Here is a 25,762-nt window from a genome sequence, read left to right as displayed (position 1 = left end):
GATACAAAATTTGGATTTTCCCAAATGTACTAAGCTGTTAGCTTGGAAAACCGTGGAGGGCTGTGATTTCTACAGTGGATGCATCCCAGATAAGGAGATCAAAGGTTATTAGGAGACTAGCCAGATGCCATAGTAAAGAGCTTTGCCTGTTTTTAAAGTAACTGATGGATGATGTGAGAACCTCCATTGGAATGCTTTTGAATGTTCTATGTGGATGTCATAAATATTAGAAATTTTTATCAACGGGTCAGATGGCTTTGAGACAGCGCAACTTTGTTAAAGCACTGTTACCTTAAAACATTATCTGACTTTACACAAACATAATTAGAAATTCCCTCAGACATCATTGTAAGATTTATCCACACCATCATTGTGCCAGTCTTCCACGTTGAGTTTGAAAATATCTTTTGGGTTAAGGATATTTTTTTATTCTAATATATGACCTTCTTGTGTTAATTCCTGAAGGGTTTAACTGACTTGCAAATGTCATATAGTTAGTACGCAGCAGAGAATCGGTTTCGACAAAGTCCTTCTATCTCCCAGACCCACGTGCTTTCTTCTGTACTATACTGCCTCCACCTTCAGGCATATATACTTATATATATGTGTACATATAATACTTAATTCTATTTAAATGACTGGTTCACAAATCTATAAGTTTTGTGGTTGAACATCTGGGGTAAGTATTTATTAGTCAAAAGTTATACATTTCAAATGCTGGAGAGGGTGTGGAAAAAAGGGAACCCTCCTACAGTGTTAGTGGGAATGTAAGTTGGTACAGCCACTATGGAAAACAGTATGAAGGTTGCTCAAAAAACTAAAAATAGAGCTGTCATATGATCCAGCAATCCTACTCTTGGGCATGTATCCTGACAAAACTATAATTTGAGAAGATACATGCACACCTATGTTCATAGCAGCACTATTTACGATAGCCAAGACATGGAAACAGCCTAAATGTCGATTGACACATGAATGGATAAAGACAATATGGTATGTATATACAATGGAATACTATTCAGCCATAAAAAGAATGAAATAATGCCATTTGCAGCAACATGGATGGACCTAGAGATTATCATACTTAAGCAAAGTAAGTTAGAAAGAGAAATACAAATACTATATGATATCATTTATATGTGGAAAATGACACGATATGACACAAATATGACACAAATGAACTTATCTATGAAATAGACATAGAGAATAGACTTGTGGTTGCCAAGGGGAAGGGGAATGGGGAGTGTTGATTGGCAGTTTGGGATTAACAGTTGCAAACTATTATATATAGAATGGATAAACAACAAGGTCCTACTATATAGCATGGGGAACTATATTCAGTATCCTATAATAAACCATAATGGAAAAGAATGTAAAGAAGAATGTAAGTATGTGTGTATGTCTGTGTATTACTGAATCACTTTGCTGAACACCAGAAACTAACACATTGTAAATCAACTATACTTAAAATGAAGTTATAAATTTCATTATTCATTAGCCACTTCTACACTTTCCCTTGGAATAGACTATCCCTATCTGTCTGTCTGTCTGTCTATCTATCTGTCTATTTATCTATCACCTATCTATCTATCTATCATCTATCTATCAAGATTTGCCTTTAGTCTAAAAGCTCATAGATGATTTGGGAAGATGATGTCCAGCTTTTTGTCATGTTAGATATTTATCTTAGTAAAGAGGAAGAAAAAAAAAAGTAAGTTTTGTTTTCTAGCTTCTACGTTATCTCAGTGAAAAATGTCTTTGGAATCTACACTTTATTTTATTTTCAGTTTCTTAACTAAATATGTTTATTCTAACTTCTGGAATAGCAGTATTATTATAGTAGTGAAACTTATTCTTTGATTTCTGACTTTTAATTGGTGTTATTTTTAAACAAAAATCAACATGTGTAATATTGAATACCTTTTGTTCCATATGGTTATTATTGACACTATTTTTAATCTTTAGTGCAATCATTATGTAATCTGGCTATCTTACTGCACCCTTTTTTTTTTTTTCTGGGAATGGGGGCTGACTCAACTATGTTTTGAAAAGAGACCAATGACTGATTCACCTTCTGGCCCCATAGGATACTCGAACAGTGGATGAGAAAAACGTCTTCTACTCTCTTCCCAATTCTCCCCAGGACCTTGAGGCTGGAGCCTTCCTTCCTGGCCACCTTCAAGTCTAACTTCAAGTGCTGACAGAATTACATAATAATTGCCAAAACCATGTGAAATTATGGACTAACAAGTCATTTGTCATAAATAGGAGATAAATGGGAGTCTCAGTAACAAGGGGGAAGGCAGGAGCCCTTTGTCCTCTGAGCCAAGACACAGACACAGGTTGGATTACTTAAAATCATGAATATTGAAGAGTTTTTACAGTGGTCCAGGGCCCTCTGCTCAGTTGCAAGTAGGCAGCATTAATTCCTTTGAAGGATAAAAGCACTTGATAATTTCTTAGTGATAACCTTAGTATTTCATGGCAAGGAAGGTGCAAACTTTTCTTAGATTTATTATACACTGTTGTTTTAGAATGTTTATTATATATTCTTTTTCTTTTAGGATAACTTGTCTCTTTCTCAGAGACCTTGTCTTACCTTGAGATATTGTGTTTACTTTTGGAAAGTCAGTACTTCTGAGGAATGATTTTATTAGAAATGCAAACCATTTGATCATACCTCTAAAGATGTGGCAGCAAATCGATGTTTCTTCCAGGGAAAAGGACATTGTAATAATAAGTGAACCCATTCACGTTAGATAGAACATTTCATAGCATTACTTTTCAAATATTAAACTACTAATTGTTGATAAATCTCTGTGTCAATGTATAAACAATTAGCCAAATATTAGAGTTTCAGAGAGTAAAAGAAATTACCTGGATCAAAAAGAATTCAGACTGGGAACGTATAAAAATTTTAATGCCTGTGGTCCTCACAACAGTCCTAGCTTCAATCACTAGAGGCTGCTTCTCCTCATCCAAGCAGCACGGCATAGTGTTTAGGTAGGTAGACTCAAGATCCCAGGTCACCTGGATTCGAATCCTAGCTGTGTCACCTGAGAGCTGTGTGTCCTTGGATAAATTACTTATCCTCCCTGTAACTCAGTTTACCCATATTTAAATAAGGGATAGTAATATTACTTGCCTCAGGAGAATGTTTTAAAGATTAAATTAGTTATCATGAAGTGCTTGGGACTAAATTTTACACAAAATAAATGTTGCGTGAATGTTTAGTAGATTCATACCATATCATCAATCTATTTACAATGTTTATAGGCCTACTGTGTTCACAGATACTGTACTACAGGATGGTCCCTGCCTATGAGAGATGTTTTGTCAGGACAAATTGATGCCATTCAGTATAGAAAAGTTGAAGCTGCATATAGGCTCTTGGAGGTAGTGATGTAAAATTTTAAATTTCAATTTAATTTTAACTAGAAAATTTTAAATGGTTACTTTCTGTTGTAAATTCCCTGAGGGCATAGACTGCCCATTGTATATACACTTCACAGGGCATGACAGAGGATTAGATATAATGGTAGGGAACAATTAATAGTTACGTTAAAAAATAAATTAAAATTTAGTCATACAGATATCAAGCTACCTTATTTTGTTTTTTAAGCAGTGTAGGTGTAGCCCCTGGAATGCACACATAAGTCTCACATGTTTCACTGTTGCTAGAGTTCAGGTTATAGGGGACTTGTTGAAAACTAAAACCAAAATGCTACATGTATACTGTCTAGAACTAGAATAAAGTGTGAATAGTTTGTGCATGAGTCACATTTAAATAATCTATATTTATAAAACAATATCTGAAGAATTAATAATTCTGCCAAGTTTCAATATAAGCAGCTGCATAGTCACTTAACTAACAGAAATAAAACAAACAAGATTATTTTAAAAGATAGGCAAAATAAATTTAGCATGGAAGCAATTTACTCTTGACGACTCAAACTTAAAAATTCGACATTTGTAAAATATTGCCTGAATTGTAATTCTCTCAAGCTTCCATTTGAATAATAGCATGATCACTTAACAGCAATGAAGCTAAAAGATAGAGAAAGCAAACTTTCTTTAGAAAAGAAACAAAAAGAATTTTGCTGTGGTACAGGATCTTCAGAAGTTGGCTTAGTGGAGGGCTGGATTATTCTGCTTTCAGGATGTGGGGATAGGGAATGTCTAGTGCTTGGTGTAGACATTTCTCATTGCTAACGGAGGATGCGCTAGGCTAGGGGCGTCTCTTAATGTTGAGTATTCTTCAGGATGTCCATACTCACCTTGCCCAAACTGCCCCCTGGAACTCTTAAACTTCTGACTAGAGGATGTGGTAGAGAAAGAAAGGCTGAACCTGAATCAGGTGATCATTAATGGCCAGGCTCATCTCGAGTGTCATTTGTACTGGCTTCCATTTTCAAACATGCATAATCCCATGGCATGTTAACAAAAGAAGGCATTGTAAATTTTTAAGCTCTGCTGGTCCAGAGTGAGTCTGCCAAGTTAGACAAAAGAGGATAAATTGCATATGGCTTTTGTAGAGAAATTATTGGGACAAAAGTTCAGCAAATTGATGGAGGGAACAGTCTATGATTTTGATCCCATGGAGGTGAACTTTGGTCCACAGAGGATACATTTAGATTCTCGATCCCTCAGCCATCACAGCTTAATGCTCTTGCTTTCTTGGTGATCTGATAATTTAGTAGATAAGTTGGTGGTCCTCTCAGACCTTTGACATATGCCCTACTTTAAACATTGGGGCGTAACCGTAAGAAGCCCCCTTTCATCTAACAGATTAAACTTAAGCTCGGCCTCATTGAATTTTTCCCCTGTCGTATATTTTGTTTTTTTTTTTCTTAGTTCTTGCCTTTCCTCTTGGCCAATAGAGTTTTTGACCAATTATTGTGAGCTTTGTTACTCATGGGAAATCATTTGGCTTTAAAAAGAACAAATGCTTCTTTCTACTTTTTCTGTAAGAATTTTTGCTTGGTTTCTGTAGGTGTGCAGCTGTTCACAATTATGACTGATTGTTTCACCTGCTTTGGACAGTTTTTCTCTGTCGTTAAGGGGTGAATTCTCTATTAAATGAACGTTCTAGTATATTTTATTTCATTTTCCCCAGTGAAGATCAGAAATGACTAAGGTTTTGAAGATTTTGAGTATCACTTTCAAACTATGTATTTTCTGTCTTCAGTGAAGTAAATTCTCACTTTGGAGAATTTTATTTTGATCTGTTAATTCCTTACATGTAATAGAAATATGTTTGAAGAGGTGGAAACTATAGAAGAAATAGTTTCAGTAAATGCTAGTGTTTTCAAAGAGAAACTTTGGAACTTATAGAGTTTCTCTAAATCAGCTTAAATTTTTTTTCATGAAGAGCTTTTATGTAAATATAGCTGAAGATATTTTCTCAAATGTAAACAAGACTCAGATAATTTTCCCGATGTCTGTTGTGTAAGTTTTTCCTTCCTATTTTGCAAAGTAGTTGATTGTTGGGAAATTAGTCTCAAATGACAAGTTTATATGGTTTTGTGAAATAGTTCTGTATGTGAGTATGTATATTTGGCAAACAACTTTAATATCTTTGTTATCAATCTTACTGTCAGTTGATCTGCTTTATTCAATTGAATAGTGGCAATCTCATTATCTATAGCTACATCTGCTGTGAAAACCCAGGTAGTATAGCTTATATCAAAGCCTGGCATTGCCATAAGATTAACTTCTTGCTTCTCTTCAAATGTGATGAAATGTGGCAACAATAAAACACTTGTAAAATGATCCTTTTTTCTACTGTATTTCATCATAAGGAAGAAAAATTTTAAAGACATATTCAAAAGCCTATAATATATTTCACCTAAATAAATCCCTCTATTCAAAGATATGTATATACAGCGTATATATTTGTGTATAAGCAGAATTTTTGTTTATGTCTGTGTATACAGTATCCTTACCTCTTTTCATTATAGGATAGAATGCAAATGTAGGAAATCCTTTAAAGGGGATTATCTTTTTACATATTGGAGTCAATTTTAGGAAAATAAACCACAAAACTTGATTAAATTGCCAACTTTATTTGGCTTTGTTTATTTTTAATGAATTCTTTTGTGATTTTTGTCTGGATAAAATTCAGGCTATACACTGTACCTTTTGGAACAGACCCATCAACAAATTGCAAACTTCTGTAACTTCCACCATTTTGGAATCATCTTCTTTTGTTAAACTTTTTACAAAAATCACACAAAAATCAAGAAAATATCAACTAATGTGGACTCCATGTAACTTTTGTACTTCTATTTCTTAGTGCATATAGATCTGGGAACAAACAGATTCCCAGTGTAAACCAAAGTTTTTTTAATTAAACCCTTGTGTTGCTGTTAGTTTGAGGTCTTGCCTGTTTACTCACGACTGTGTTCCCAGAGTCTGGAGTAACGTATATGAGTAGAAGAAGGATAAATACTAGGTCTTTATAGAATCAGTGTGATGGGTGGGCTTTTCAGTTGTCACTGCCATTGTCAGCATCCTCATAAGCATCTATTGTTGAACGGTATTTTATATTCACCGTATGCCTTTGTGTACAAGATGGCCCTTATGAAAAACATATGAGATATGAAAAAAAAAAAAAATGGCACCCAGAATGCGTCTGCTTTACTGATGATGATGCTAGTTAACAGATGGCATCACCAGGCCAGCACTTCTGAGCCGTGATTCACGGCACTGCTGTTTATACTGCCTCTCAGCAGATACCTGCTCTAGCCAGTAATCATATAAAACACAACATCTGATATATTTCCAGGGGAGCGGTGTTGTCGACATCCTCTTTATGGTATATTCCGAAACAAAACCATCCTCAACGATCAACAGTTTATATTTTAACCAAATTATTTGACCGAGATTTAAGTCCGTTTCTCCATAAAAGGGCTGGCTCATGCACTATGACAGAGAGTGAATTATATTTTCCACATGATAATCTTTTATATATTATATATGATACTCTTTTATATATATTCGAAACATTTAAAAATAATTTCTTAGCTTTTTCCTCTCCTTTAATATGTAATATCTCTAATATTTAATATTCCTCTCTTCTTTAATATTTTTATAGGACATCCATTACTTTCTTGCAGTAATTATTATTCCATTCAATGAGCTACCTTTTGCTTCTCCATTTTATTCTACATTCACTATTTTTATCTCCAATTCATTTTATATACTTTTTTCACTGCATTTAGCACTAATTTTGTATTCAAAATCTTAATTGACTTTGTACAGCATGCAGAGAAACTTACTTATCCTGGTGTTCAAAACCTTAAATGGTCTAATTAAGTGTGACTAAATGTTCCTAAAGACCATGGCATCTAGTCATTTGTAATTTTGTTGAAATATACATTTGTATTGCAAGAGATATTAGCTGGTGTGAATGTGAAAACAGCACCCAAGACGGGACAGTTTTGTATCTACTATACCTGAGTGTACCGTGGAGGTTTTCAAATTTTAGGATCTTGGGACTCCTTTACACTTTTAAAAATTATTGAGGACTTCAAAGAACTGTTTAACTGGGTTGTATCTATAGATATTTATTGTAGTAGAAATTAAAAATGAGCTGTTTTAAACTATTCATTTAAGTTGACAACAATAAACCCACATTATGTTAATGTGAAAACATACTTTCATGAAAAATCCAAATGACTATTTTATGAAACAAACATAATTAGTGAGAAGTGTGGCACTGTTTCACATACTTGCAAATCTCTTTAACGTTTTGCTTAATAGAAAATATAGCTGGGTCCTCATTTCCATTTCTGTATGCGGTTCTTTATCATTCAACACATAGTCTTTGGAAAATTCTACTGCACACTTGTGAAAGAATGAAAAGTGAAAAAGGAAAATACCTTTTGAATGCTATGATGACTATTGTTTTGATTTCGTAGTCCCCCCTGCAAGAGTCTCATACCCCCTGGAAGGTATTGGGAACACACTTTAAGAAATGCTAGCACATTAAGAGCTTAGGCTTTGAGGCCCCAATGCCTCTATGTATAGACAAACTTCACTTCTTAGCTTTGTGATCCTGGGTGAGTTATTAAACTTCTTCTGTCTCTGTGTGCTCTTCTCAAAAATGGAATTAATAATAATATCTCTCTGGTAGAGTGTTTTGAGCATGAAATGAATTAACACTGTTGCAGTTACAACAGTGCCTAACACCGGGAAGAGTCAACTCTGTGATGAGGACAAGGCACTTTTCTCTACTTGGGGGCTCTTTCCTTTTTCCCTGGCTTTCAGTGTCTTTTCTTACCCAGATTAGTATTTCTTTGTTTTAAAGAGAGAAAAGTATGGAGTATCTTTTAATGTAATCAAGTCTTCTGTCATTGTTACCCTTTGATATTCATTTAAGTACATTGAAGCTATCCATAGGGACTCCAATGTGTGAAAAAATTAGAGCAAGTTCCAAACTTTTCTATTACTCTAAGGATTTTTATGCATTCTATTCACATGCACCAGTCTTCATTCATCACAAACCTGCTGTGCATATGCTGGGGGTTCCACTAAACTCTGCTGCGTAATCTTGTCATCTAGTGGAAAAGGTCATACATGAAACCAATAACGAGAAACATAAATGTAGGAATAAAAAATATGAGACGATTTTGAAATACTTTTTCTCATGGTTTTTTATGCTTTGGATGTTTATCATTGTTTTCAATTGAGAGATAATAGGCATATGACATATTAGCTTCAGGTGTACAGCTTAATGCTTCAATGTATCTATATATTGTGACACGATCACCACAATAAGTCTGGTTAACCCCCATCACCACACATACTTACACATTTTTTCTTGTGAGAAGAATTTTTGCAATTTAATCTCCAACAACTTTCAAATATACAATACAGTGTTGTTAACTGTAGTCATCATGCTGCACATTACATCCCCAGGACTTATTTATTTTGTAAATAGAAGTTGGTACCTTTTAACCACCTTCACCCGTTTTGCCCACCTCCCACTCCCTGCCTCTGGCAGTCACCAATCTGTTCTTTGTATCTATGTCTTCTTCTTCTTCTTTTTTTTAGAGATCATATGGTATTTATAATTCTCATGTCGGCCTTATTTCACTTGGCATAATGCCTTCAAGGTCCATCCATGTTTGCAAATGGCAGGATTTCCGCCTTTTGTGGCTGCGTAATATTTCATTGTGTGTGTATCACATTTTCTTTTGGACATTATCTTTATCACATATTATATGCCTTCGTTTTTGTTGGTATTTTTACCTTCACTTTATTATTTATAACATAATCAGTAAGAAATGATTGTTCATAAAGGAAATCATGAAAAGAGCGCTTGTTGATCTGGGTTCTGGTTTCAGATTTGGCACTAATTAGCAATATTATTTGGATAAGATATTACAATTTTAGTCTCACATTTTCCAGTTGCAAAATTAGGTGGTTGTCTAAATCCCAGAACAATATTCTGTTTGCTGTTTTTGAGTAAGTAATCTTTACATGTTTTCACAAGAAGGATGGAATTATTCTAGTGCAGCATTTTAATTTTATTGCATTTATTTATTTATTTCAGCCTATTAACCCATGAGAGTAGAGGTATCTTTAAGGCAGGTCCCTGAGTCCTTTACATCTTGTGTTCCCAGAATACTCACTGCTTACTTTGTTGAATGTTGAATATACTTTAAAACTACATTTGTGATGGCAAATATTCTGAGATGACTTTTCATTATATTTCCTGGCATGCCAAATGGAAACATAGGGCTGAAAATATTTTTCAGATACATTGAAAAGAATTATGAGTGTTTTTACAAAGATTACATTTTAAGGAACAAGGTCTATACTTGTGATTTTTCACATGTAGAACAGTTATCACGTCTTTAATTTTATTTGTGTCCAGCAGATGGCACCAGTGCCTCAAATAAAATCCTTTCTGTGGCTAAATTTACTTAGAGCCCACATTTAAAACTAAGCAGATGTCATAAAAATCCAACAGAATATTACACAATTATTCACATCTATACAGTTGAATGCAAAATAAAATAGTTTAAGAAGTGTTTATCTTTCTAAAAATGTCTTCAAATTTTCAGTTTGTAATTCATTGCAGTTACTCTAGGAAAGTAAAGACTACATAGAAAAGAAGAAACAAACACAAACTGGGGGATTATTTCAGCAGAAAAGACTTCTCCTAGGTCAGTGTGCATTCCAAGATGATTTTCTGGATGTATCCTCCCTGCAAAATTTATAAAAACAGTCACGAAAGGAATAAAGACCTTTCAGTTTCTCCCTTTCCTAAGTTGTCCTTTCTTTTCATTATACTCTGGTAGCTCACTAACTGTTTACAACTGTGGAAGAGATATGTGTTAAGTAGTGCTGGACATTAGGAAAGGAAAACAAGGGACAACCTTCCAAAATTTAACTTGAGAAAATTAATGTTGTTCAAAGTTTTCTTGGCATTGAAAGCTTTGATTCATAATCATAATATCCTCCTTCCTAAATATTATGTTCCTTTTCCCATTGGAACGATCAGCATTTTTTCTTTTCTTTTAAAATTAAAGATGAACAAATGTTTACTCACAATTCCTCAAAATGTCATTTGTTCTTCTTTGATTTTTTAAAATCCCCTTACTGCCTTTCTTTTTTGTTACGAGTAACTAGACTGTCTCAGCTGTTAACTATTTATAACTTTAACTACTGTAGGTTCACCATTCCCTTTATTGGAAACTTCATTCTTTATCCAAACTTGATTGATTTTATTAGCTGATTAAAATTAACTCATGTTAGAAAGTAGGATTTCTTTTTCTTTTTTTTTTTGGATTTCTTACTGTATAAGAGGTATGATAGTATATTATATTAACATCTTATAGTAACTATTCTTACTCTAATTTGATCAAACTAATGATTTGGGGGAAGCACATAAACATTATTTGTCCTTAACTAGATCTTTAATACGCCCTACTTAAAAGATTTGAGAAATACTCTGAGAAGCTATTTGTGTAAAGAGATTTTATGGTTCTAGCATGCTTTTGATGAAATAAAGTAATTATTAAGGATTAATAGCTAAAAGACACGACACAATTTTGTTAATCTTTAAATTGTATAATTTAATAATGGTGTTCAAACAAAGGAATAGTGTAGCCCGTCATGACTTCCCTAAATTTCTGAGAAAGCACTTTTTCTTCTCACCCACTGTGACTCGGTGACTCATCCATTTTCATTTTCACCTCTGGTGTCATCATCCTAAGTAAAGAAAGAACTGAGAGAATGAAAATCAAGAATGAGAGTCTTGGCCTAGGACTAGGAGCCACATAATCTGATATTGAAAATTAAATCAAAATAGGCTGTGAGTCGATGCAGTCATCTGTGCAACGTTTAGTTACAGGCTCTACGTTTGTTAATTATCTTGTAGTCATCCAAAGAAGTTACGGGAGATAGGTGCTTTAAAGCTTTTGGTCTCTATTTTGATATGTGCTCTGTCAGACTCACCCATACAAGCATATATGCTTTATACTTTCCTTTGGAATCTTGGGTTTTTCTATTCACTTTTTTCAGCTTCCATTTGTCATGAAAATAGACACATAATCAGTGGGTCCAGTGCTTTAAAAAATCAGGATGGAGCTCACAGAAAAAGAAGACTTTCCTGTACTCTGCTTTACACTCTCCTATGTGTGTTCAGTGGTAAAGGGTGAAGTAGGGGGAATTCAGTGTGTCTGCTATACGCAAGCAGTTACCCACAGGTGGAGCAGTTATAGAAAGAAGAGGGGGAGCTGGAAATAGCATTGGGAAATGTGGGTAGAGCTGATAAAAATTTTGTGGGCTGAATAGAATTCTGGGGGTTGGAATGTTTTTTCAAACTATTTTAAAAGTTGATTTCCATTGCTTCCTGGAGTAAATTCTACCCCCATTTCATCTCCTTAGATGTCTTAAAAATTATTTTTCTTTCTTTCACTGTCTGATCTGTTAAGAAGCAATAGTAAGGCTTTTATGATTTTACTAACAATGTTTAGTCACGTGAACTAAAATTGTTTTACATTTCTCTTTTGTAAGAGCAATATATTATTTCAGTATGGAGGACCTATCTTCAAATAATAATTCTAAAAAACCCTTACTGTCTGGAGTATGCTACATTTGCACAAAAAATCTTGGGCAGTAAGGAAAAATTGGATCCATTTAAAAAGTGTCTTTGCTTAGAGGCACATCCCATCAAATGGGGCTGTTTTATAGTCTACCTTGTATTTCACTGCTTGCGAGCTCTGTGAGCAAACAGAATTTGTTCACAGGGTGAAACACATATTTATGGTCCTGAATAAACTGCTCAGATTCAAAAACTATTTGTGTGGCAGTGCTGGACACAGGAATGCTGGAGCCAAATGGGATGTTTGTGGCCTGTATTTGCATATCAATGCTCAGACCCCCCTTTAGGAATACTGCTGCTTCGTGACAATGCTGTTGTCTGAGGTCTGGGGCAAAGAAAACCCATAAAAGTTTGGACTCACTTTTCAATGCCCTCGATTCTTTTCTTGTGCTTTGGAAAACTGTGAAACAGGGTCACCAAGTTCCATTCTCCATAGTTTTATTATGTTTTCAATGAAGCGATTGAACCTGCACAGGACCCAGACAGACAGACATCACAAGGCCACTTTGTGGAAAGGCAGCTTCTTTAGAACGTGGACGCTGAAGCTGGTCTTGTGAGTTTCATGGGGTTGGGGCCGTTGCACTGTTTAAAGAACCAAAGGGAACCAAACCCTTAAGCAAAAAACTTAGAACCCTTTTGCCTGCAGAAAAAGTATAAAATAAAGGGTTCTTTTAGCCATTGAGAAGTCAACCTAAGAATGTAATAGCTATTTGGAAAGAAGGTCATGGATGCTGAGGGGATTTTGTAAGGTGATGTCATTTTTTTACCTGACTGGCAACCTGGCTGTCGTCAGCACTTATCTTCGAAATGGAATCGCAGAGTCTGTTCATAGTTTGGCTGAGGTTTTACTTGGAGAAAGTTATTTATTTTTCTGTCTGACAGCACTTTGGACTTCCAGATGGGAATTTTAGTAAGTTTTACCTTATACTTTAGAATGTAGTTGATTTGGTTAATTGCAAACTCTATAGACACAAAGATAAAAAACATGTTTTCATATCACTGCCTTTACCCACTACTGCATATTTGAAGACATTTTGTGAGAGTGCTATGACTGGAAATGTCGGGTTCAGCAGGATTTCTTCTTTGTGGTTTGACTTGTGATAAATTTTTCCACACAACTACACTGTACTGTGTTCTCAAACATTCTTTTTTGAACCCACTTCACTTTATCACACATATTATTTTGCTTTTTGATTTTGTCATTAATTTGCCTTTTCTATGTAATCCAGACATGTTTCTCCTGAATATTCTTTTATAGCTATATCAAGAATGACTTACACCCTCTAAAATTGTCTTGAATGTAGAAAGTGCTGCTAACAATATTTCAATTGCTTTTTCCAGAGCTCTGAACAATTTCCTGATTCACCTCCAGTTACCTACCTTACCGCTACTTCTCAGCTTCAGAGGAAGAAAACCAAAAACAGCTTTGATAAAAGAAGCTATTCTGATTTCAAGTCACATGTGTATCTGGTACCAAAGAAATGTTTGTGCCCTTGCCATGGCCTCACGCTCCTTGATTTTGACATAAAATTTGCTATTGTAGTCCTTTCTCTGTTTTCCTGTTTTCTTTTTTGATATTGGCCCCTCTTCCACCTCTTCTCAAAATGCACATAGAACCTTATTCCTTTCTTTTGAAATTTTATTTCTCAATGTTTCCAGCTAGCTTTAGGTCTTCACCTACAACAACTATGTGGATAACTCCCAAAATGGTCATTGTTGACCCATATTCTATTTTAATAGCTAAGCTGTTCCTTTGATATTTCCATTGCTTGTTATTCTTGTCACAAACGTGGTAGGTCTGAAACGAAATGCTGTAGCTATTTTCCTGTGATGATTTTATTTTCTTATTTCCCAAAATTCTTTGACACGCTCTCCTTCAAAATAATGTGCACTGAGTTTAATAATCTCTTCTAACGAACACCATGTGGCAGAAGTGACGTGTGTGAGTTCTGAGGCTAGGTCATAAAAGACTGCCGCTTCCGCCTTGCCTCCTCTTACGTCCCTCGCTCCGGGAGGAACCAGCCACCATACTGCGAGGACAGCCTTCACAGCCCGTGTGGAGAGGAGTGGAGGCCTTCCAGTCACAGCTGCAGCAACGTGCTGGCCATGTGTGTGAGCTGGCTCGGAAGTGGCTCTTCCAGCTTCATTCAGGCCTCTAGGTGGTAGCCCCAGCTGACGTCTGTCCCCCTGACTGCAGCCACATGAGAGACGCTGAGCCAGAACCACTAAGCTAATGGGTCCTGAATTCCCAGTTCACAGAGACTGCCTGAGATTATAAATATTGCTATTTTATGTCACAGAGTTTGGGGTAATTGGTTACGCGGCTATTGCACCACTCTTCCAACAATCAATTATTTTCCTCTATCGGAAGAAATTTTAAGTCTCATGGATTTTTACTTTGAAGTGATTTTGGTATCTGTCCTTTCTTTGAAATATGATTATCATGTTACCCCCAGTTTAACTTAGACTATCACCTCCCAGACAGCAGAAATGTTTAGCCTTTTAACCAGCCTCCCTTCTTTCAATGTCTATGACACTTCTTTCAAAGTCTATAACACACGTAGAGAAGAGTATTTGTCTCTGAAACACATGGATTCCATACATTTCCTCTGCTCAAAAAAACTTTATAGAGTTTTCCCATCTGTCTTCAAAATAAAACCTTGTAGTGTTAGTGTGGTGTATTAGATTCTTGTCCAAAACTATTCACTCTTCAGCATCTGCCTTGATTTTTCTTTGATCTTATTTTGAGACTTGCTTTGAACTCCTGGTAGGCAGAATGTACTTTTCAGGCCTTGATTTGGGGCTTGGCCATGTGACTTACTTTGGCAATAGAGTTGTAGCAGACACAACACAAAAGCATGAAATGCACTTACGTTGCTGGCCTTGCCTAACTGCACTTCTGTCATTCCTGTAAGAGGCACATGACCCAGCTAGACTGCTGGTCCAAGGAAGATGAGAGGAATGTGGAATGTACATGAGCCCAACACAACGTGAGGAGCCCAGCCCAGCCAGACCAGTAGTTTGAAGCAAAGCTACCTACCCATGCCCAGTCCAGATCAGCCAATGCTCAGCCATCCCCGTGAGAATAAGTAATGATTGTTTCAAACCACTGAGGTTTTGGAGTGGTTTATTATGCAGTAACTTCTTTTACCTTAACTTCACCTTACCTTCTCAGTTATGAGATGAATAAGTTCTGGGGACCTCATGTACAGCGTGGTGACTATAGTTAACAATACTGCATTGTGTACTTGAAAGTTGCTGTGACAGTAGAGCTTTGATGTTCCTACTGTAACAACAACAGTATAACTGAAAATTGGTATCCTTTGACCAACATCTCACGCTTTGCATCACCCTCCTACCCCTGACAATCATGAGTCCACTCTCTGTTTCTACGGGTTTGGTTTTTTCAAGAGTCCGCATGTGATGAGATCACATGGTATTTGTTTTTCTGTTTAACATGAACCCCATTACCCCCTGTCTGTTCTCTGTTCACTGAATACACTTGCCCATTCCTGTTGACACAGCTTTTTCATTTCCCCTCATATCCTTTAAGGTCCTTTTAAAATAACTACTATTTATTAAGTGGCTAATAACTTAAGCTGTAATATCACTTTTATGAAGCCTGATAGAAACGATATTATTTTAATTTTCAAGATGATAAAGCTGCAGCTTAAAAATGTTTTAAAACTTGTCCAAATTCACATGGTAAGTAAATCAAGAGCAGGATTTGAAATCAAGGCTTTGTGATTAAAAAATCAGTTACTCATACCTAAGATTTTATCTTCCTGTGTCAGCCCCAGTGCCTTCTGATGACTGCAGTCCATAGACTATGCTAACTTTTTTCAACTCCAAATGCACTTAGTATTCCCAGCAGTAATCATTTTTATAATATTATTGAGTGGTGTTTCTTTAGCATTTTATAATTAACACCATACACTGTAATCTTTTATTCTATTCAGTCCTCATAACCTCTTCTCGAAGAATGCATGATTATTATTTTCTCCATGAGTGCAGTGAGAATCAGAGGTTAAATAGTTTGGTCTGAGTCATTCAACTGTATGTGGTGGAGCTGAAGGAGAGCTGTCACCGGCTGAATTGTGCCCCGCCCCCCAAATTCAGATATTGAAGCCTTAGTCCCCAGTGTGATGGTATCTGGACATGGAGCCTTTCATGAAGTAATAAAGATTAAATGATGTCATAAGGATGGGGCCCTAATCTCTCATAACTGGTGTTCTTAGAAGAGGAGGAAGGGACGTCTGAGTGCTGTCTCTCTGTGCACACAGAGGAAAGGCCATGTGCAGATGTAGCAAGAAGGTGGCTGTCTACAAACCAGGAAGAAAGCTCTCGCCAGAAACCATCCCTGGTGGCCGCTTGATCTTGAACTTCTAGCCTCAAGAACTGCAGGAAAATAAATTTCTGTTGTTTCAGCTACTCTGGGTGTGGTAGTTTGTTTTGGCAGCCCTAGCTGACCAAGACAAGAGCTAAGCTTTTTCACTGCCAGTGTCTCTGTCCTCAGCTTCTTACATCTATTCTGCATTACATTTGCCATTAACTCTCTGAGGTTAAGTACAATACCTTAGTATCGCCTGCCATATTTTATCTGTATAGTAGATCCTCCAATATTTCGTAGGCTCACAGTGGGTTTAAAAGTGGAAGCAGTCTACGATGTCAGCCTATCCTCCTACTTTAAAGTGGAACAGCTCAGATCCAGAGGGGTCCAAAGACTCAACGAAGATGGCTCAGCAGTTAGTGAAGAGCAACACTCTCAGACACAGTGTTTCCATCACTTCACTGGGGGACGTGGAAATTGAGTGTGTCACCCTCACTGCTATTACCATATCTTATTTTTAATAATCTTGTGTGATGGAACCCAAACGCCACAGAAAGTGAATAATTGAAACTAGATTCTAATTACAGCAAGAAAAATGGATACCACATGATGTACCAAAAAGGAAATAGAAATACAGGATTCTTAAGGAATGTGACAAAGCAGACATATTTAACAAACATATTGTTTTGTTTCTTACTGATTAAGTGGAAAAAATTTAAATGTTATATTTGTGTGTGTAAGAGTAAAAAAGTGAACATATTTATGTGATTAATTTAATTGTACATACTGTACTTGTCTTTATTTTCCAGGAAACCCAGATTCAGGGGCCCCAAGGACATGTCCAAGGCACATACATCTGTTTGTCCATTTATCAAATTAGGCTGTGCAGGTGGTTGCTGCTCTGCAGTAGGTACGCAATGTGTAAATGACTGGAGTTAGAACAGAAACCATTGAAACTACTCCTGTAAAAAGAATGACAGGATCTTTTGCCATTATCAAGAGCTATTTTAAATGCTAAATCAAAAGGATGCCAACTGGTGGCCTTGTTGCTAGTCTCAGTAGAGAAAGAAAGGTTTAAATTAACATGAAGCTTCAAATCCATTCCCACTTGGTAGAGAGGTCTGAAATTGATCATCATGGTAACATGTGAAGACTTGCACAGCTGTAATTGGTGGGGCTTTTGTTTAATGGATAAACAACACAAGTTGATAGTGCAGTTTCTCATTTTTACTCAGTTATGCATCCAAAATATAGACCAAAAAGTTAGATTACAACATTTCAGGCTTTTTTCTTTCTGTTTCAAAAGTGAAGGTTGAATCATGTGGATGTGAAACCATCTAAAATCTCCACCTGCAGAAAGGTAGTGTGATACTGTAGAACAGGTGCTAGAAGGGGAGGCGGATATCTGGGGTCCAGCCGAGATTCATCCCTTGATGCATTCGGAGGCCCGTAAAGGGTCCCTAGGCCCCATGGAACCCATTCTCCTCATCTGTACAAAGTTCACAAAGTCCTTGCTTAACTGCAGACGGTGTGGTGAAAAGCACATCTAATAACACCATTTACATTTGTATGATCTTTTATAGTTCACAAAATCCTTCCTGTTTTTTTTTCCTTATGAAAATGCAGTGAATTAAGAGAGGCAGTACTCTATTTTTCCCATTTCAGTGACAGAGAGGCTCAGAGGTTTGAATGTGCTCAAGGTAAGGAATTGAGAGTAGAGTGTCCTTGTCCCAGTCATTCAGTAGGGCTCTCTGGCTAAAAGTGCAAACGAGTACCATGTATGTGAGGGGCAAGCACTAGGCCATGGCAGCTCTGATTTTCAAAGTAGTCTGTTGATAATATCAATAACAACATTGGGCTTAATTAAAAAGTATATAGTATAGATTATTTTGTCCCTTACCCCAGTTTTGCAATGGGTGGATTACAGAATTTATGTTTCCTTTCCCACATCTATAAAATGGAGATAAAAAATATACAATAAATGAGATGTTGTGGTAGTCAAATTACATAAATGCTTAGAACTTACTTGGCATATGGCAAGGATACAATAAACATTATTATTATTATTCTGGAAATTGGATAAAGAAAAATTATATTTGTATAGGGTGAGTTTTAACCCTGGGAACCACTTGTAACTGAATTATCATTTCCTGGTAGTTTCATGAAATTGCCTTTACAATCCTGACTGTTCTTTGTTTGCTGTGAAGACAGCCTGATGTAGGGGATGGTAGAAGCTCACTGGACTAAGTGCCCAGAAGTTAAATTGCATTTTTTCACTGATTTTTTAACCTGTTCACCTTCCATCATATCTTTGATTTCTTTGTACACAAAATAAGAACATTTGTATTTTTGTTCTTGCCTTAAGATTTAGGCAATGATTCATTCACTCACTAAACAAAGAGGCAATGTGCTAGCAGTTAAAGAGGTAAAGATTAAAAAGAGATAACCCTTGAACTCACAGATCTTAAAATCTAGTAAGGAGAGTTCAATCTGTAAAGAGATAATTATAAGAAAGCATTACTTATACACAAGAATTGAGATGTGTGTAAACTGCAGCAGTGAAATAGACTTGGGATTAATAACTCCTCTTCAGTAAAATGGTGTGGAGATAACTTCAGAGTTGGTTTCTGAGAAAGCTGACATTTGAATTGAGTCTTGAAGAACAAGGATGTAAGGAAGGGCTGTATAGACAAAGGGACCAACCTGCACAACTTTACAAAGACTTCGAAAAAGTCACCATTCAAGAGCTACATTTTTTGAATTCTGCAGAGATGTATTTATAATGTTTTCTTAAAAATTCATCAAACCAATTCAGAAATTAAAAATAAATCGGGTCATCATTGTAGCATTATTCACAACAGCCAAGACAAGGAAACAACCTACCTGTCCACTGATGGGTGAATGGATAAAGAAACACACACACACACACACACACACACACACACACACACACACACACGGGAATATTATTCAGCCACAAAAAAGAAGGAAATATTACTGTTTGAAACAACATGGTTGGACCTCGAGGGCGTTATGCTAGGTGAAATAAGTCAGAGAAAGACAAATACCACATGATCTCATTATATATGGAATCTTGAAAAAACCAAACCCATAGAAACAGAGAGTGGACGTGTGGCTGTCAGGGGCGGAGGGATGATGGAAATCATGAGATGTTGGTCAAAGGATATACATTTTCAGTTATGAGCTGAGTAAATTCTGGGGACCTTATATATCGCATGGTGACTATAGTTAACAATACTGTATTGTATACTTGAAAGTTGTGAGGGTAGAGCTTTAATATTCTTACTGGAACAACAACAACAAAACAGCAATTACGTGAGGAGAAGGATGTATTAACTAACCTTATTGTGGTACACACGCAATATATACATATATCAAATCATCGCATCATACACCTTAAACTTACACAATGTAATGTCAATTATATCTCAATAAAACTGGGAGAAAAATAATAAGAAAAATAAATTGAAGAAGTCAAAGGGAAGGAACAGGGAACCTGAGAACAGATAAAGTTCAGGGTGATTAATGTACTTAATTACTTTTATTTATATTATTTGAATTCTCTATTGAAATGTCCATTGGTTTCTGATATTTTTCCTAAGATACACTTACAGCTATGATCAATGACAATTATAACTAAATAAAAAATCGCCTATCTTAGGTGATATGGATATTAAAAAATTAGAGCAATATGTTTTGCCGTTTTGCTGGGGAGAGAATATATGTGCACTTGAATACACAGACCACACATGCACACATATGCACACATGAACTCACTGAATACTAAATAACCATTAAAAATAACGAGGACTTACTGAGGTTTGAAGAGGCATAATCAGCAAAGGCATCTGGAAGGAGATGGGCTCTATGCTGGGCATTGAAAGATGTGGTGCATTTCAGTTTCAGTAGAGGGAAAAGCCACGTATAAACATACGAGGTAGAAAAATGCAATGTGCAAAGTATGTTTGATTTATCAAAAAGTGTGTTTTATAGGAGCAGCGGAAGAGTCTAGGCCGTATTCTGTAGCAGTGGTCTTTAAGTGCTTCACTGGTAATTATCTCATAAATAGTGAGAATTCTGGTTGCTTGTAAAGTAGGTGAGCACATGAACTCATCAGTGGTTAAGTTCTTTTTAAAAATCAACCCTTTAGATAGCCAGTGGGAAGCTGTTATATAACAAAGGGTGTTCAAACTCGAGGATGGAAGATGCCTTAGAGGACTGGGACAGGGAGGGTGGGGGGGACTCAAGGGAGGGTGGGGGGGGAGTCGAGGGAGGGAATACGGTGATATGTGTATAAAAACAGATGATTGAACTTGGTGTACCCCCCCAAAAAAATAATAAATAAATTAAAAAATAAAAAAAAAATCAACTCTTGGGTGTACCTTCGTGGGCATAAGGAACACTTTATTATACATGAAACTTTTAAGAGCCCATTCGCTGTTAATTACAGGTAAATTGTCATATATTTCAATGTTACTGGTGGTTAATTGACACAGACTTAATGTTATAATCTGGCTTTTATCCTTTTTAAGGCACAAGGTAGATGATGTCAGTGCCCATTGTGTGTTTTGCACTTAACTCAGGGTGAAAATGTCTCAGCATAGTTTTTTGGTGACATGGTCAAAATGAAATAGACAGTGTACAAGCAATGTTATCAGAACTGCATAACCATCCTTTAATCCTTCCTTCCAAATATTCAGCGATTTACTCCTTATTACCATCACTCAATATACATTCCTGAACTCCTTTTGTAGTAATTAACTAATTAATTAATATTAATGAAAAACCTAGATTAAGTCAGGGACTCATCTAGGTGCTGAGGATTCAGAGATGAATCAGGCTTGACCTCAAAGAGACAAGTACCTGGATAAAGCATAGGATAGATGTACTGTGTTCATGGAAGAATGGATGAGGGAATGGCTGTTCCACCATATTGTTGTATCATGACTTCATTATGGGTGGGGGAATTGATTGAGTTATCTGTTACTTCTCACACCCGGACAAATTAGACACCTTCCTGACCTCTAATGTTACCTATCTGCAGTCCGAAGGGGCTGCTTCATTCTGTCATCTCAGTGTGGCAAAATCATATCCATTTCTCAGCAAGTTATCCATTTATGCTTACTCCAAGGATCTTTGCCATAAATCTTTCCACCCCAAGGTGGTATCCTCCATAGGAGAGAGATGATGATAACTGCATGAAAATTTAGGAGACTCCAAAGAATAGAGGGAGAAGTTTTGAGATGTTTTTCCCACTTCTCATTGGGACTCTTAGGAGGCAGTTCATTGGGTCTAAGCAGAGAGGGCTGAGAGAGTCCCAGAGTCAGAGTCCCCTTCACACATGGAGGGAGTATGAAAGATGCCTAAGGGTGGGGCTGATGTGGACAGTGGATGCTGGACTGATGAGAGACAGACCACTGGAGAGTTTTTGACATCCCGGCAAATGCCATTGAGTTGTGATGGCCCCAAACCATGAAACTAAGCTGGTAACATTTTGTTTTTTTTTTTGGTTATTTTTTTGTGTGACTGAATATAGAGCTTGAAAATATAACTGGTATATGGATCACATGTCTCCTCCCTCAGCATTCTCTATTAAGAAATTATTTCTGTCCTTTTTTATGTCTACTCCTTGTTTAAATCTTTCTCACGGCACTTTTTTGAGGAGGGGTTACTAGAGTAACCACACTACTTCTGTCATCATGAGTTGCAATCTTCTTATCCAATTGTGTCACGTCTGTATTGTTACATCCTCCGGTCTTGCAGGACCAAACACAATGTCTTGTACTTCTCACATAGTAGGTACTTTGTATATAATATGTTATGAAACTAACTGAATTGTATAGAAAATACCATTTAGTTTGTATTCTAGAAAAGAAGCTTTTACATACCACACCATAGGACAAGGTGGTATCACATTGCTCTTCTTTCTCATGTATTTGAGTGGATTCTCACACAAACATTTAACCAAAGGAGCAGGAGTATTCTCAATATTCTGTTGGTTACATAGTGATAGTTTTACAGAGGATTTACCCTGCGTTTTATAAAGCAGATGAGGCAGGGTCGAGGCTCCATGTGGGTATTCATTATGTCTTCAGAATGCTGGTTTTCTTATCCATCATTCTAGAAGTCTCTAATGGCAAGGCACTATTTTAAAGAATATGTAGGCCTTCCATGATGGTTTAGATTCTCACTCACAAAAAATTATGTAGGGGAAAACTCTGGCAATGATTCCTGAATAAATATTAAGAAAATGAACAGAGAAACTTTAGCATGGAGTCTGTAATTCTAAGAATTTTCTTCTTAACTTGATCCCGGCTTCATTGCAGTAGTATTTTTCTTTCTTTTATGATTTTTAAATTTTTTATTTTATTCCATTTTCGTAAATTGACATTGTGTAATTTATTCATTCCTGTTATGAGACTTGAAAAATCAGTGAACTATTGATTTAAGCCTTCCTTATTTTGGTCACCAGCATCTCCACTAGTCTGCATGAGGCCTACCAACCCAGCGACCTCATACTGAAAAAGCTGAGATGGTGATTCTTTCATGCATATCACAAAATGTTAAAGTAGTTTTGTTTGTAATCAAAGGTAACTATGACTATGGGGATATGATTATGAAATAGGTGTTGGAGAGTCTGAGAAAATAGAAACTACTCACCCTATTAAAAATAATTTTTATGTGTCTCAAATTGTGAACCATAATAACCATGAAATCTAAGTTATATTTATACAATAAATGTATTACTTTAAGAAGAAATATTTTTGTGTCTAATTAAGGTATGTGACAGACCAAAACTTTATAATCTGGAACTACGTCTTATATTTGACATTTTATTTGAATTTATACATTTTGTATTACATTTACATACATTTACTGTATTTATATACATTTCTTTGTATATATTTTATATTTCTCCCTATATATACTTATGTATTTATGTTCCGAAGTATTTGCATTTTAGAACCAACTGATACTTTAGTGATAACTTATTAAAAGACAAAAACAAATAGAACAACAGCATAAAAACTCTCCAGACTGAAAATGCATTGGCCATAAATTTACATAGTTATATCAGACGCTTTTAACCTGTATCCCACAGCATCAGGTTAAACAAGACAAATACTTTGGATGGAAGCAAATGTCTTTTCAGTGTTCTTACAAATTTATATTCCCATTAATACAGAAATACTGGGAACAGAGTATATTTTAAATTTCTTGTAGGATCACAGCTATATTTTCCTCCTCATAGTTAATATTAAGGTTTAATCACTATTGGGAATTGAAGTCCACAAAGAAGGAGAAAAAATAATTCTTCAGTGACCAAATGTGACTTTCAGAAATCACACTTGGTGATTAATGTGATTAATCCTGCATTTAAATGGAGTCAGAAAAGAAAAAAATAAGAACACATTACTTCCCCCTTTGAACTGTATTTCACATCATAAATGCTAATATCAAACAAAGAGTAGAAAGTCATGTGAAAAAACTGTAAGGGGTAATTCAATATAGAAACTTACATGGAATTATTTTCCATTAACTAATCAAAATCTTCATTAATGTAAATGAAATCTATGTTAGCTTCAAGAAGTGTCGTTTGATTCTTTAAGGGATCTGAAAGAGTAAGGAATGAATGTGTAAGAATAGTAATATGATGGTAATGTATAATAATTATACATCGACCTAATTGCACAATATACTACGGAGTGTAATCAGTACTGTGAAGAACAATTTAGTCATCACTAAAAATTCTTAGGTGTTTCCTTCATGGTGCAATGATACAAAGCAAATGTTGTACGTTTTGTACCAGTGTCAGTCATCACTTTTGAATTGATTTTAAGTTTACCTTATTGAGTAAAAAAATTATCTGTGGATTCCAAATAAATATGAAAGTGCTTTGATATTACACTACTTAGGATATACTTAAGTTACATGCTTTAGCCTTCCACAACTCAACCTTTAATCCTTTTTCCCCCCTTACATACAAACTGAAATGTCCTTTGAGTAAAATCCTTCCTTAGCTGATGTATCTCTTTTCGTTGGTATATCCTAGAGATATGCTAATTCCAGAAGAAAATAAGGCGACAAGAACCCCAATCACTAAGTCACAAAATCTTTTATAGAGTTGAATAACCTCCCAGTACTATCTTCTTTAGCCTCGTAAATTAATGTAAACAAATTTCAGACAGTAGATTTTTTTTCTCTTTAAAGAAGTCATTTTGAACCTTTTAGAGGTTTACAAATAGCAAGCTAAACAAAATAATGTGTTTTTTTTGTTTTGTTTTGTTTTGTTTTGTTTTTTGTCCTCCAGAAGCACTAGAAATGAACAGCAGACTCTTTGCTAAGCCTGTCTGTGTGTCTCCAGCTTTCTCGGCTTATTTCTTACATCATTCCTAGTCCTCCATAAACCTGCACATTCAGAGTCTAGGGATGCGGTTGGGCGAGTGGCCATCTGTAATGTTGTGGCACAGATTCGTGGGGGGAGAAAACGTTGCTCTGTTTGTCACAACGTCTCACACTCTCATGTGCATCACCTGGGGATCTTGTTCAGCTGCAGCTTCCAATTCAGTAGGGCTGGGGCGGGGCCTGAGAGGCCATATTGCTAACTAGCCTCAGGTGACCAGTGGCTGCTTGTCCACTGGACCTCCCTTTGTCTGCTAAGCAGCCCCTATGTGATGTATTTTCATCTTTTCTTTTCATTAAATGAAAGCTCTTGAGGAAAGAGACCTAACATATCTTTATGTTTTCCCAGCAGGGCCAAGCACAGCACTGGGCATATAGTGGGTGCTCAATAAATGTTTGTTGCTCATCAGAAAATAAGCAAGAATAGCCCCATTGCCCTCTGGTGACATAACTTTTGTTTCCTTTCACATTGCATAAACAGTAAGTGGCCCTCTTCTCAAACTGTAAGTTGATAGGGTACAACTCTGAATAGTGGTATTGCCTAAGAATAGAAAGTTGAAATTTTGAGGCTATACTGGAAGTCACAGAACCAGATAATAAATTTACAGCTGGTTCTTTATTCCTATCCTCTGCCCTCCTTGTCTAGGTAGAATATATTCTAGGACAGGTGCCCTCTTCAACTCATGGAAATAAAAGCACAGCATGGCACAAAGTACTGGGGTCATAAACCTCTTCAAGGGAAGGGAAGGGAAATAGGAGGCTGAGAATAACGCCTTGAAAGTTCTCTCTAATTTGAAAGTGTCAATGGACCTGCATGCAGAACTGCATGTGCGTTGCTTTAATCTATTCCTCCTCTTTCTAAGAAGTGAAATTGTTTGAGGCAATTCATC

At 36.1% G+C, this 25,762-nt stretch overlaps 1 pseudogene; it reads right to left on the bottom strand.

Annotated features, from left to right (window-relative positions):
* The window catches only part of LOC130834479 (protein LTV1 homolog), a 58,674-nt pseudogene extending 44,527 nt beyond the window's left edge, over positions 1-14,147 (bottom strand).
* Between the last annotated feature and the right edge of the window lie 11,615 nt (positions 14,148-25,762).

Source organism: Hippopotamus amphibius, chromosome 13, assembly GCF_030028045.1.
Source record: "Hippopotamus amphibius kiboko isolate mHipAmp2 chromosome 13, mHipAmp2.hap2, whole genome shotgun sequence".
NCBI lineage: Eukaryota > Metazoa > Chordata > Mammalia > Artiodactyla > Hippopotamidae > Hippopotamus > Hippopotamus amphibius.
This window is presented reverse-complemented; position numbering and strand designations above follow the sequence as displayed.